Below are 13,320 nucleotides of genomic sequence, written 5' to 3'. Positions count from 1 at the left end.
AATAAAGCAGGATTCTTGGGAGGCTCAGTTTGGAAAACATCAGTCACAACACCCTGAAATCCTCCCTTTTGCTGATAAATATGAGAGTGGACAGTGGATTTGCACTAGAAATAGCAAAAATGCTTTGCTACTCTGCAGTTTTTCCATTCCCAGCTCAGATTTCCCCAAGCTCAGAAGTGTGGGCATGCAGGAGCTGCTCACAGGCAGCCCAGCATTTGGCTGTTAGGATAAAATTCAACCTACACTCAATGCCTACAAGGAAAGAAAAATAAGGAAACCCATCTAGATTAACTGGCTCACCCCGGGTCCCACAAGTTTTCATTCACAGCTTTCCCTGCCAGCCTTGCACTGTTGTGAATTGAATGGTTCAAAGTTTTGCTCCTCCAGAGGCTTTTCCCTTCAGATAAAACCCAGGTTTATTGCAAAGCATCCCTGGGGCACCGTGCCAGCCAGGACTGGACATCTGCACACATCACACACACTCACAGAGTGAGAAACTTGCTTCAAAAAGGGGGAGGAAAATGTTCCTTCAGAGACTGCGCTGTGTTGAGTGGAGGTGCAAGGGCTGTATCTGTCCTGGATGCCTGCTCAGGGTCATCTCCAAAACTCTGCAGCCTCTGGGCCATCTGACTTAGCTCAGATCTGTCCTGTGGTTTTCCCCGGGTGTCCCAAAAGCAAAAAACTTCCCCCCCTATGTACACAAATGCCTTTTCCAAGGGCAAAACCAAATTTCTGGGGTTGGATCTCTACAGAGAAGCCAGATCTGGCTCAGCTTTTCCCAGCAGCTGCCTTCTCCTGTTGTATGACTTGTATCTTGCTCCCATCCCTTGTGTGGTGCACGAAAACCTAGAAAACAAACCCATCATGATTTATAAATAATGTTGGGAGACAAAACAAACAACAAACCACAGCAGAGAGTTTGATGACACATCCCATCCATGGTCTGGCCAATCATTTTGGCACCTTACATCTTCAGGTGTCTCTGACACAGGAGGGGGCTTGGAACAAGATGATTTTTAAAATCCCTTCTGACCTGAACCAGTGCAGGATTTAGACTCTAAAATGTGTAAATCACCCCACAAACAAAGTTGCCTGTGCAGCCCAGCACCAGAAACTGGGGAGCAGGGCAGGGATTCCCACCCTCCCTCCACCAGCACATGAACCACTTGATAAAAAGGGATGAAAAAGCAATACAAAATTACATCCCCACTGTGAGAAGAGCCAAGACCTGTGACCATTTATCCCATTCCTGCTCTGGGGTTGCTGCTGCCACGCACTGCCGTTCATCTCCCAACAACATCCGCTCCCACTCAGACAGAGCAGAACAACACCAAGGGAAAAAAACAGCACTCCCCATCCACAAACACATGTTTCTCTGTAAATATTTGGAGAACATGTGAATCCTCAAGAGAGCAGGGAAAAGCAGTGAGAGCGTCAGCAGTGGTTCTCATTGCCTTCCAAACCCCAAACACAAGTTATGGTCTTTCTCCATGTCCTTCCTGAAAGGAGGGGTTATTCTTGCTTTATTCTTGTGGTGTGGGGGTGTAGGGCTCTGCCTGACACTTTATGGGACTTTTAAACAGCAGGTGTGCAAGATGCAACCTCGGGTCAGTCAGTGGGGATGAGAGGCTGCATCCAGTCAAAGGCAACAAAACAAAACAAAGCAAAGCAAAGCAAAACCACTCATTTCCATGGCTTGCAGCAGGTGGTGAAGGGGCCGGGGTGCTGGGGCCCTCCAGGACGCCAGGGCTGCTGGGATGGGACAGGAGGGGAGTGGCTGTGCCTGCCTGTGTCCCCATGGAAGTGTTTATGGAGTGGAAGGAAGTTATAACCGAATGTACCGCGGTTCCACAGAGCACCGCTGCTTGTGCCTTGTGGGGTGGTCAGAGGATGGGACCTGTGCTGTTCAGATAACCTGAGCTCCAAGCCAGGGCTGCCAGGGCTTTCCCCTGCCCCAAACACCCAAGGTCCCTTCAAAGGACCACACCTTTGCACCTTCAAAGCCACCGCAGGCCTTATCAGGGCCGCCGCCAAAGCAGCGGCTTTCCAGAGGTATCCAAAGGCAGCAGCTTTTCCCATCGCTGAGATCAAACGCTCCCTCCTGCCTGCAAATAAAAACCTGGCTGGAAAACAAAGCAGCCATCCCCTGCCTGGAGCCCTGGGGGACAGCCAGAGCAGGCACACAGACATGTGCTGCCAGCACAGGTCCCTTCCTCCGGCCAGCATGGGACAGTCCCTTGGGGAGGTTTGTTTGAGGGGATGGCATGGTTAATGGGAGATGTCTGTGTCCTGTCAGAAAAAGAGCAACATTTACACAATTTTCTGAAAAAAAATTACACAATGTTCTGAAAAAAAAAGACCCTTTTATTTATTATTTATTCATTTTTTATTGTGACTTTGGTGAGCCTGGGGTGAGTTCTGCTTGGGCAGCAGCAGCAGGTGCTGGGCTCACACATGGCAGAGCAGCCACTGAGCAATGCAGGGGAGGATGGCATTGAAGGGACCAGAAAAGGGACCCTGCTGCTTGCTGGCACTGAGACCCAGCGACCACATCACCCCATTCTCTTCCCAGACATTCCCCCAGAAAAGCTTTTCCCACTCACCCTCCTTCACCCTGCATTTGGGCAGCTCTGACTGCTGCTCTGTGATCCTGCAGGATGACATCTTGCACTGTGGTCCATCTTTGGATGCCCAAAAAAGGACTCACAGAGTCAGCCCTGCCCTCTCTGGACTGGTTGTGACTCGCTCTTTCTCCAAACACCTGAGAAGTTTAGGTTTCTTTTCTTTTCCCCCACTTGCCTTCTCCCTTTGTTAACTTCAGGTGAGGAGCAAGGCCCAATTTCACACATTCAGTCTCTACTAAAACATTATTCTGCCCAGGAAAGTGCTCAAATCACTCTTTGTAACCTGAATTTTTTCCTCTGTGATGTGGAAGTTTATGTATCCTTGAAAAACCCACATCCCTGTTTCTGAGAGAGCCTAGAGGAAGCAATTCAGAGGACTGGGCAGCAGTATTGCTCGTCTCAATTGCAGAAAAAAGGTTGTTTTTCTTGCCCCTAATCTCTTCTGTGTATTGCATTTCCTATCTGTTTCATAAATGAACAAATTTACTGTAGTCATTAGAGTTTTACTTCAAAATTAAAGGCAGGCTAATACAAAACTGTGCACATATCAACTTTGGCTTTGCTTTTGTTAAGTCAGACGTTTCTTAATCAGAACCATATTTTATGCAAAGTCTGGTAATTTTAGTCTCTTTTAAAAAAAAAGAAAGAAAAGAAGTTAACCTTCCATTAAATATCAACCCCTCTCCATTGTAAACAACTCAGCTCTAGATCAGTGATGTGACATTTGCTTTCCCAAATGCAAGTGTTTGTTTCTGTCTTTTTATAAATGATAATGTCTCCGTGGCCTTTCCATTCCAGTTGATGCTGAGAAATTGAGTACAAAGACAGAGCCCAGACTGCTCTGGCTGCAGTGCTGGCCCTTCTGGAGAGGTTCAGAGTCCCATGCTAAGGGTGGCTCTGAGGTTCAAGTAGACCTCCGTGGATTAAAGTGCTTGAAATCCAGAAAATTCCTCAGCAGTTCATTTGGAAGCCCAGCATTGATATTTTGGCCTCTGCATCGTTCCAGCTGGGGATGCAGAAATGCTGCCATGTGCAGGCTTCAGCCAAGCCCCAGGCAAGCTTGGGACTCAGGACTATGCCTTCTGTGAGGTATCAGCCTGGATGATAGAAAAACATGATTTCCTAGAAGCAGCAGAGGCTGGAGACAAATGTTGGAGAAAAAAGGCCACCCTGGCTTTCAGGCATGCTACACCTCGCAAGGGGCTTCTCCCTGTGTGCAGTGCAGGTCTCCCATCACAAATTCCACCCTTCAGTCCCATGAGGAAGGCTCTGCTGCCATCAGAGACTTCAAACAGTATTAGATGCCTGTGTTCATCTGAAACAATCCCTTATTTTCCCTGGATTTGCAGCTTGCATCAGCCTCACTCTTTACAAGGTCCTCAGTTTCCTCTGCAATTTTTGGGGCCTAATTGCCTTTCCAAAACAGGACCCCATGCAGAGGCAAGGGCAAATCCCTCAGAGCTCATGGCAGGACTTGTCTTTAAACCTGGAAACACCAAGAAAACCCTTCCCCCATGTTGGGGTCAGAGATGCAAGGTATATACCTTTATCTGTAATGCCTAACTCTGACACACAAAAAAGCACTGAGTTTCACATAGCACCAAGGAGACAACGGTTAGAGTAAGTAGAAAAAATTGAAAATGTAAATGTGTGAATTAGAAAGTTTTTTGAATCACTGGGTGAATGGGTTGAGGTTTAGAGTTAAGGTAGTTTAGAGAGCAGGGGACAAGATGGAGGATTTAGGGTGTTGTCTTTTGTCCTTCTTCTTTCTTCTTCATGTTCTTTCCTAGGGGTTTTTGGGTAGTAGTAGGTGATTGGGTAGAAAATGCCACAGTGCAGCACAAAGGTGTTGGGTCATTGGGTCACTAATAAAAATAACTTAGTTGGCATCTGTTAATTGGGTAAATGGACATATAAAAGACCTTGAAGAAGATCTTTGTTAGCCATTTTACCCCTTTTCTATCATAGTGCACATAGCTCCTTGTACCTTGTAATGCTGATAAGAAAAAATAAACAACTGAGACCGAACGAGAGAAAAAACTCGCCTCCCGTCTCATCAATCTTCAGTTCAAAGGGAAAAGAACCCAAATCAAAAAGTCCATAAGGAGACACCCCCAGGCTGTGGCCTTGGTGGCATGAGTGCTATTTCACTCTCCTCCTCTGGGACCACCAAGATTCCCAAAAAGAGCAATTACCCTTCATGCTCAGTACCAGGTCTGAGCACACACATTTCCTCTTAGGAGCAAGTGCTGTGTTTGCTGGAGCAGCTTTAGCCCTGGTCAGGTCACAGGAAAGGGAAGACAAGCACTGCAAGGTGAAATGTATCCTCACATGGGTCAGGTCCAGGAGAAATGGGGTCAGCAATAGGAAGATGCCAGCACTAAATGAAATGCCTTCCCATTTCCCCCAAAGCCTACTGCAAAAGCTTCCAAGCTGCATGCATTTCATGATTCTCAGGTTTGAACCTGAGGCTGTTGATGCCAATCCCACTTTTCCCATTTTTCCCCACTATCCCCTGCTGGGGCTCTGAGCTGCTGCCTGACACAGGTATTTAAACTGCCAGAGAAGGGATTGATCCATGTCTCTGCTTCAGCCACAGGCTCCCACACTGGCCACAGGGCTAAAAATAAATCAGTGGTGCTTAAATCAGAAAGCAAGATGTGCTTTTTCTCTCACCCTGCAGGTTTGAGTAGTCACAGCAAAAATAACAGATTTGTTTTGTTTCTTTCCTCAGCTTATTTTAATCCCCGTGTGGATAGTTATGGAGTTGTGGTAGCACATTTCTTGACTCAAAGTATTCTCTCAGAAGCTGCAGCCCACTGAAACCCACAATTTTACTCAAGAAACAATCCCTCTCCAAACAGCAGGCCCAGTTTCAGGCTCATAAATAATAACAGTAGAGAAAGAAGAAAAGTCTAAATAAGATGGAGAGAGGGTTCAATAACAACCACAGCTGGCTTTTCAAAACAGCCTTACAAAAATGCTGTTTGTACCACAGGTCTCAGCTGGACAATATGAGGAATGTCAGGAATCTGATTTCTAGAGACCAGTCTTTGGGGAGAAGGCAGTTTTTAGGACATATTTGATGATACTGATCCTGAGAACAGTCCTATAAATCACAGCTGACTCAGCCCAGCAAGCGGCATCTCTGGAGCTCCAGAGCCATGGCAGGGGATGTGAACTTCTCTGTTGCTTTGGATTTGTGTCTCTTACATGCAAGTTTATTCCAAAACCCAAGTGCTTTATGAGTATCTTGACTCTTCCAACCAACAGGAGGAAGGTGTTTGTGCTGAGCTTGTATGTCCATGGGTTCATTTGGCTGGTGCAGCAGAAACAAGAGAAAAATAACATTTTTTTGGTAGCAACTCCAACTTATTTACACCAATGTGAAAAAATATTTACTTCCAGCACAAACAACCTGCTTGTGGTGATACAAGTGATTTGTGAGTTGTCCTCAGCAGCAGTAGCAGTTTGATCCTGTGCTGAATTGGCATTTCTAAGGTGTTTTATGGGGTTGACAGCTATTTTTGAAAGTGAGGAAAGTGGGAGGTTTGTCCCCAACCTGCACCCTCCTGAAGGAATTAGGAGCTCTCATCTGCTAGGATGACATGACCCAGTAATGATTTCTCCCCCATCTTTCCTTCTTACTTTCATCTCCCCATTTAATTTTCCTCCTCAGCACACAAAATCGCTGCTTTTCCCCCCTGGCTCAGCTCCACAGCCCCATGGGGCAGCAATGAGCAGGGTCCCTCCTTCACCAGCATCGCTGACAGCCAGGGCAGTGCAGAAACTGCAGGAATTCAGCCCAGTTTCCCATATGGCACCTCCTAATTGGCAGCACCGAGGGGCAGAGGTGCAAAGGCATCTCCTACTCGTGTGGACTCCCCCAGCCCAGGGATCAGCTGTGTCAGTGAGCCATGGAAAGAGACATCCAGAGGGAATCCAAGACCTGCTGCTGTGACCAGAGCAGAGATGTGACACAGGAGATCCCTGAGGATGGAATAATTAACATGCTGACTGTCCCCTGGGCATGCCAGTGTGAGGGGAGGTGACTCTGGGAGCTCCATCTCCTTCCTGCAGGAGGTGCTGGCCATGAAGCCAAGGGTTCTGCAGGATGGACTATTGGCCTTCCCCCTTCTCCCAAAATGAAACAGCACCAAGAGAAACAACTGAATGAGGCTGAGTGTTGGGAGACATCCCCCTGATGTGTGGTCTGTGCAGGAGGGGCATCACACCACAACCCTGACACTTTCCCCAGAGCCTGTCCCACACCATCTGCACCAGAGCAGGGAGCACAGGCTACTTCCCGTGGCAGACCCCCATTCCCAGGGGAATGGGCACCACAGGGAAAACCAGCAGGTTCTCCAGAAACATCTCACACTCACAGATGCCACAGAGCTGTTCCCTTGCTCCCTCATCAGCTCTGTGTGAACACCCTCCCACCCTCCTTGGTGGTACCCAAGATCTCCCTCCCCGCACCGAAGCCCCAGCTGCAGGACATCGGGGTGTCTTCACTGGTGCTGCCCCACATCTTCAGTCATATCCTGCTGTCCCCAGTGTCCCAGTGGCTGAATTCCCCCTGATCCAGCACTGCCCTGAGTGATTAACCCCCCTACACCACCCTGCAGAGGACCAGCTGGATGGGTGACTTGAAAGCAGCTTTGCTCCTGACATGCCTGGGCTTCGCCTGGTGAGACCGAAGGGTGAAGCTGAAAACATAACTCACCAGAGAGCACATTTTTGCATTTCAAAGAAAAAACAATTTTACTTGCTAATAAATGATTTGTTTATTTACCCTTTCCTCCCAGAGAATGGTTTCATGGCTGCAAGTCCAGATAACTTATGCTTGTCTTTAACCCGCGCGTGACTTTGGGGTCACCCACTTGGGGAAGTGTAGTATTTCTTACCCTGGTAGGCAGCAAAAAATAGGCTGGACTCTTGCCAGATGGGAGGCTTGCTGGAGACACCCAAGTGGCAGTCTGGCTGGTGGCCATGCAGAGCAGGGAGGTCAGGGGCCATCCATCAGGTTGGGTCCTTTCTGGGTGAGCAGGCTCGAGTAAATAAGTAGTTAAGCTGCCTGCTCCATCCCTGGGATTGGAAAAGCCATTGGGAGTGGTGCTTTCAGTACAGCACAAACTGTCAGCCCAGTTTGTTTTGTTTGCTAATGTAGCCCAACAAGAGGCTGGTGGGTAAATGCAATCAGCTTGAGAACACTCAGTTCCTAGACAGGTTTTGAGATGTGCCCAAGAGTGACCCCATTTCCCTGGACTGCCATGAGGGCTGGGGTTTTGGTTTGTTTGCTTCCCCTTTGCTTTGTTTCTAATGCAGAGCAGACCTCATTTATTGTAACAGGAAAACCAAGGGCTCTATTAAAGTCATGATTATGCAGCTGCCAAGTATTCAGGGTGTTTGAGTCGGGATTTTTTTTCAACAAGAAAAATCCCCCTGCTCCCCTTCACAGGTAAACCTATTAAACACTTTTCAAAGGTCAGTTTTTCCTCCCACCCCCCTTGTGCCAGGAACAATTGCTTCATATTGTGGTAATTTTGAGGTGAAAACAGCAACATCTCAGAACCGAAGCGCCCCTATTCAGGCTCTCAATGGCAAAACAAAATTTCCCAGTGAGACATTTCAGTTTCTCCAGGAGCTCCAACCACCACCCAAGGAAAAGGCTGCAGTGCTCTGGATGCCCTCTGATTAATCCTCCTTGCACCCTCGGTGTACAGAGGGTATTAACCTCAATTTACAGATCAGGAAAATGAGAGAGGAGGGAGGTGAGTGACAGCTGTAATGAACACACTGCTTCACTCAGCCAAGGATTACAACCCATGGACCCCCAGCTCCCAATTCCCTAATTAGCAAATGGCAGAGCTCCTCCAATGGACCAGAAATGAGTCTTTTTGGAATAAAACAAAATATTTCCCTCCAGATGCCTGGGTTCCTGCAAAATACCTTGCTGCTGATGGTGATCACCAGCCCTGCTTCTGCCACCGCCACTTCTCCTGGTTTTGCTGGTGACAAATTCATCTTCAGGGAGGAAATATCTGCTGTCACACCACGCCATAGGAGGAAGCATTACAGAAATGCAGCTATTCAACACTCTTGGGGGATCTGGCTGTGCTGGGGGCTGTTCCTCCCAGGCTGATTACAGCTCCCATGCTGGTTTATTTGCTGAGTGTTTAGGTCTTGGTGCCAATGGAAACCCAGTTTCATCCACCCTTTTAATTTTCTTTTTCTGGCATGAGAGCATAAATTTGATTAAAAATTAATTCAAGTCACCTCAGTAGCATTCGAGAGTTTTGTATAACTCTGACAAGTGCAAACCAACACTTCTCAGGAGATGGGGTAATTCTGTGCACATGCTGCATGAAACCAGCGTGTCTTGGTTCAGGCAGCAATCCCAGCCAGGAAAATCCCAATGGTCCCAAAGCACTGCCCATGACAGCTGATTTCACTGGTACATCTTTCCTAGCAGTCCAGAAGAGCAGCTCACAGAGAAGCCTGAGTATTTATGGCCACATCTTACCCATATCCATGAAATATTTCTCATCTATGCACTTTTGAACCTCAAACTTCCATGGATGTTTCGGGTTTAGCAGAGTGGTTGGCACATTTTCCAAAAGTTGTTCGGTTGTTATTTCGCTGTTTTGATGTCTTTTTCCCCAGAAAAAGAATAAAATTCTATAAAAACCTGTAAGCCTCACAAAACTTCTATCAAGAAGAAGCCCCCTCGACAAAATGCATTCTGATTTTCCTGCAAAGGAAGGACTGGCTGGCACATTCCATCCTTCTCTTTCATTTGCAATACAATGATGTAATCTTAGAGAGGGGAAAAAACACTTTTACTGGTAAAAAAAAAATAAATCAGTTTGTTTTTGGGTTTGAGATTTTCTTCCCCTCTGGAAAAATGTTTTCTTTCCTGTAATTTCAGAACGTGTTTTCTCTAATTTCAGATTTTTTCCATAAATAACAAGTCTGATTCCTGCCCTGCTCTATTGCATCCTTTATGCAGGATCCTCCCAGGAATGGCATGCCTCAAGGATTAAAGAGATGTAATGTTTGGAGAGAGATAAAGATTAAGTTCACTCGGTTCCTAGACCTCATGCCGGCTCCAAGCACAAGACTGAATTTCACTTTGTATGAGTTATCACAACTGAAACTGCTCTTCGGTGGAAACCACTCTGCAACCATCCATTTGCAGTTGTAAAAGTCAATATATTTAAGCCTGTGGTGCATAACAATGACCCCTATGGATCCTCCAACGTTTTTCTTGGATCTGTGTAAGCCTGTTTTTAATATATTACTCATCTAAATTGTTCCTGGGACTTGATTATTTGCTGGAGTTAAATATCCAATCTTTAAAGATTTTTAAGCATGTGCACACTGAATTCCCCACTGCAATAAGCTTCATTTAGCTCAACTAAAACTGCCTTGCCATAAAAAAATGCTTTAAAATATCCCAAACTAACTGCTCTCTTGGTTGGTGGGAGCTCCCCAGGCAGGATTCCTTAGTGATGATAATCTCTGGTTTTGGCTGGCTCCGTTTGGTCCCTGGAAGAGTAAAAATCCAGTTTTCACTGAGCTGCACATGGAGAGGGCACAGCCACCCCCTCTCTCCTGCAACATCCTTCCCGTAGTACATGGACACTGGATGTTCCCCCAGGAAAAAAAAAATACGTGGCAAGCCAAGAGATCTACAAAACAATATTGATTTATGCAGTGTCTCTGAAAAGTGGATGAAATCACCCCGGTTTGTTGGAGCCAGGGCTCATCACATCCCCTGCAGTCCCCCCAGCCCTGGAGAGCCCCCCTCACCTTCCAAAATCCCCACACACCCAGCCCAGAGCTGGCTCCCTCCCTTTGTCACCATCAGCTCCTGGGGCACAGCCCCATTCTAAAGCCCATCAAAGGCTGCTCAGCCTTTGCCTGCTTTGCTTCCCAAGCCCCAGCTCCTTTTCATCGTGCTGGTGCAAATTAGGGAGCAGCCTATTGAAGGAGATGAAGCTGTAGCAGAAAAGAACTGGGCCAAAAAAATAAACCTGAATCAGAGTTCAGCAGGCGGCTGTTCTCTGTTCCTTCTGCAAAGAAGGAGAACTGGGTCATCCTGAAAATCACTGTACAAAGCCTGGCATTTTTCCCCCTCCTCTCCTATATGGAAAGGCAATTGGGCAATCATGCGAAAAAATGCATAAAGTTCAGCAAAATGTGTGTGTGGGGTTTTCTTCCCCTCCTCCTCCTCCTGCTCTGAGTAATCCCCCCCTTTTGCTCCACAGCAATGAATACTAACAAGGTGATTCCAGTGTGTTTTCCGGTGCTGTTCCTACCAAGTGCCAAACATTTATTTCCAAAACTTGAAAGTTTTGCAAATTGTTGGCCTTTGTGGCTTTGAAGCCTGGGGGAGAAACACCCTAATTTATGTGCCTTTGATTGATTTTTGTGGAGATGCAGAATGTCCTTATCTCAACCATACAGTCGGATTTGACCACAGAGCCTCCCTACAGTTTCAACAGCTTGATATCCAGAATTAATAAACCTGATAGGTACGTGCTTTCACAACCCCCTCGTCTTATTCCCCCAGGGAAAAATATCGTCTACCCTATTGTTGACTGCTTGGATTTACCCCCACAATATCTCTCCCACCAACATGTGATTAATCACCTTAATCCAGCAGGCACCTCTCAGGAACTCAAGACCTTTTACAAGCCCTAATTAAGCCTTGCAACATCCCCGTAAAATAGGTTGAAGCCAGGGTTAAATGATTTGCCTGAGGTGACAGAGTAAATCAGAAGCCGGGACAGAAATGAGATGGAAAGCTGCACAGCTCCCAGGGTCAATGCAAGATACCAAAATCTTTATATTTCTCTCTGAAGATGCTACAGCCACAGAAGCCATGGCAGCCATGCCCTGAGGCTTTCCTGGCTCTCAGGAATCTGCCTCCATCCCTTCAGCTTGAGCATCACTTACGAGTCCAACACTTGTGTTTGCCCATGGTCCATGTCTGTGCCTCCCCATCCTGTGAGCTGAGAGCTGAGCCCTGCCCCAGACCTGTCTTTCATGAGCCACTTCTCCCCATTTGACAGCCAAACTGAAGTCAGACCCTTGTCACTTGGCACATCATCAATTCTAGGGCTCCAACCAGGAATCAGAGCCAGGTGTGAGGATGTTGGGGTCTGGGCTTCTCTCCCCTTCCCTTTGGAGGGGAAAATCACATCAGTGGAGGTGAATCCAGTGACACGTTCTGGGAGGCAAAAGCACTGAAGAGGAAGGAAAATCCATAACTTTTTTCATGGTCTGGGTGGTCCTGTTACCTTGCCAGGGGTCTTTTTGTGGGATCACCTACTTTCTAGACTCAGAATAAGTCTCATGCAGGTGGTGGGGAGGGCTGTCCATGTGCTCTCTTCTTCCTCTCCTCAGAGTTATGAAACACAGTGTGGGTTTCTGAGGCTGATTTTCTTTCCTCCCGAGAAAAATCTTTCCTTTGTTTTTTTCTTAATTTGCCCCAGATTTTCACATCAGAGTCCAACACTAAACAAACAAACCAGCAAGATGAGCTCAGTTGGTTAGAGCATGGTGCTGATGGTGCTGATAACTCCAAGGCTGTGGGTTTGATCCCTGTTTGGGACATTTACTGAAGACTTGGACTCCATGATTCTTGTGTGTCCCTTCCAAATCAGAATATTCAGTGGTCCTGTGAACTCAAAATCAATGTTCCCTCAGCTGCTTTAGTGGCTTCCTCAATGACCCAGCAGCAAAAACAGACTGCCAGGGGTAGGGAGATCTCCCAGCTGTATCCACCAAAGTGGGCTCTGTTGGGAAGTTTAAATGCCCACAAATCCAGGGAAGCATCCCTTTTCCTGGATAAACAGATTTCCCTTATCCTTCTCCCCACTGCTCATGTACCTCCTTCAAGGTATTCCTAAAGGTCATCCAAGGAGATATCATTCCTAGAAATCATTCTTCCTCCCCCAGGGCTTTACATCTCCTCTCACAACCTTTACACAGCTTGGCATAATACTGAATAAATAAAACATGACCAGTTTATGAGGAACTGATGCTCTGAAGCCCTTGGCATGCCAGATCAGCCAGGGACAGCGGGAAGGAGCGAGAGGATCATCCCTGTGCAGCATTACTGAAAATTTTAATAAGAGCAAGGAAAGCCAGCACATCCCCACTTCTGATGGCATCTGTCTCAGCTGTTTTCTTAGGGGCCAGCTCAGATCTTTTGGGATTCTAGTTTCTCGGGGCCCAGCTCAGATTTCTGGCATATATTTAGGCTGGGGGGGCATCCCAGGGACATCTCCCCAAAGAGTTTAATTACTCATACATAAAATATTACCCACTGCTGTGACCCCCCTGGGCACAAAGCACCTTTCCAGCCCGGTCCAACCCCTGTTCCTGGAGATGGGCAGCGTGCCAGCTATGGGGACAGAAGGCTGGTGGAGCTGGTGGCCCCACATGGCATCCCTGGGGACAGCCTCGCGTGCCTGCCCAGGTCCCTGCTCCCAGGAACAGCTTGTGTGCAGGTGTGCTCTGCTCCCAGCCCTGCACCAACATCTGGGTGAGTGGCACACCGCAGCTCTCAGGCATCCCTGCCTCGAGAAATCTCCTGGGAGCTGCATCAAAAATCCCCCTCTGCTCCGCAGTTGTAGCAGCCACCCCGTCACACACAGGCTGTGCACAATCAGCACGTGAATTC

This window comes from Parus major, chromosome 8 (assembly GCF_001522545.3).
Source record: "Parus major isolate Abel chromosome 8, Parus_major1.1, whole genome shotgun sequence".
In the NCBI taxonomy this organism is placed as follows: Eukaryota; Metazoa; Chordata; class Aves; order Passeriformes; family Paridae; genus Parus; species Parus major.
Note: the sequence above shows the minus strand (reverse complement) of the source record.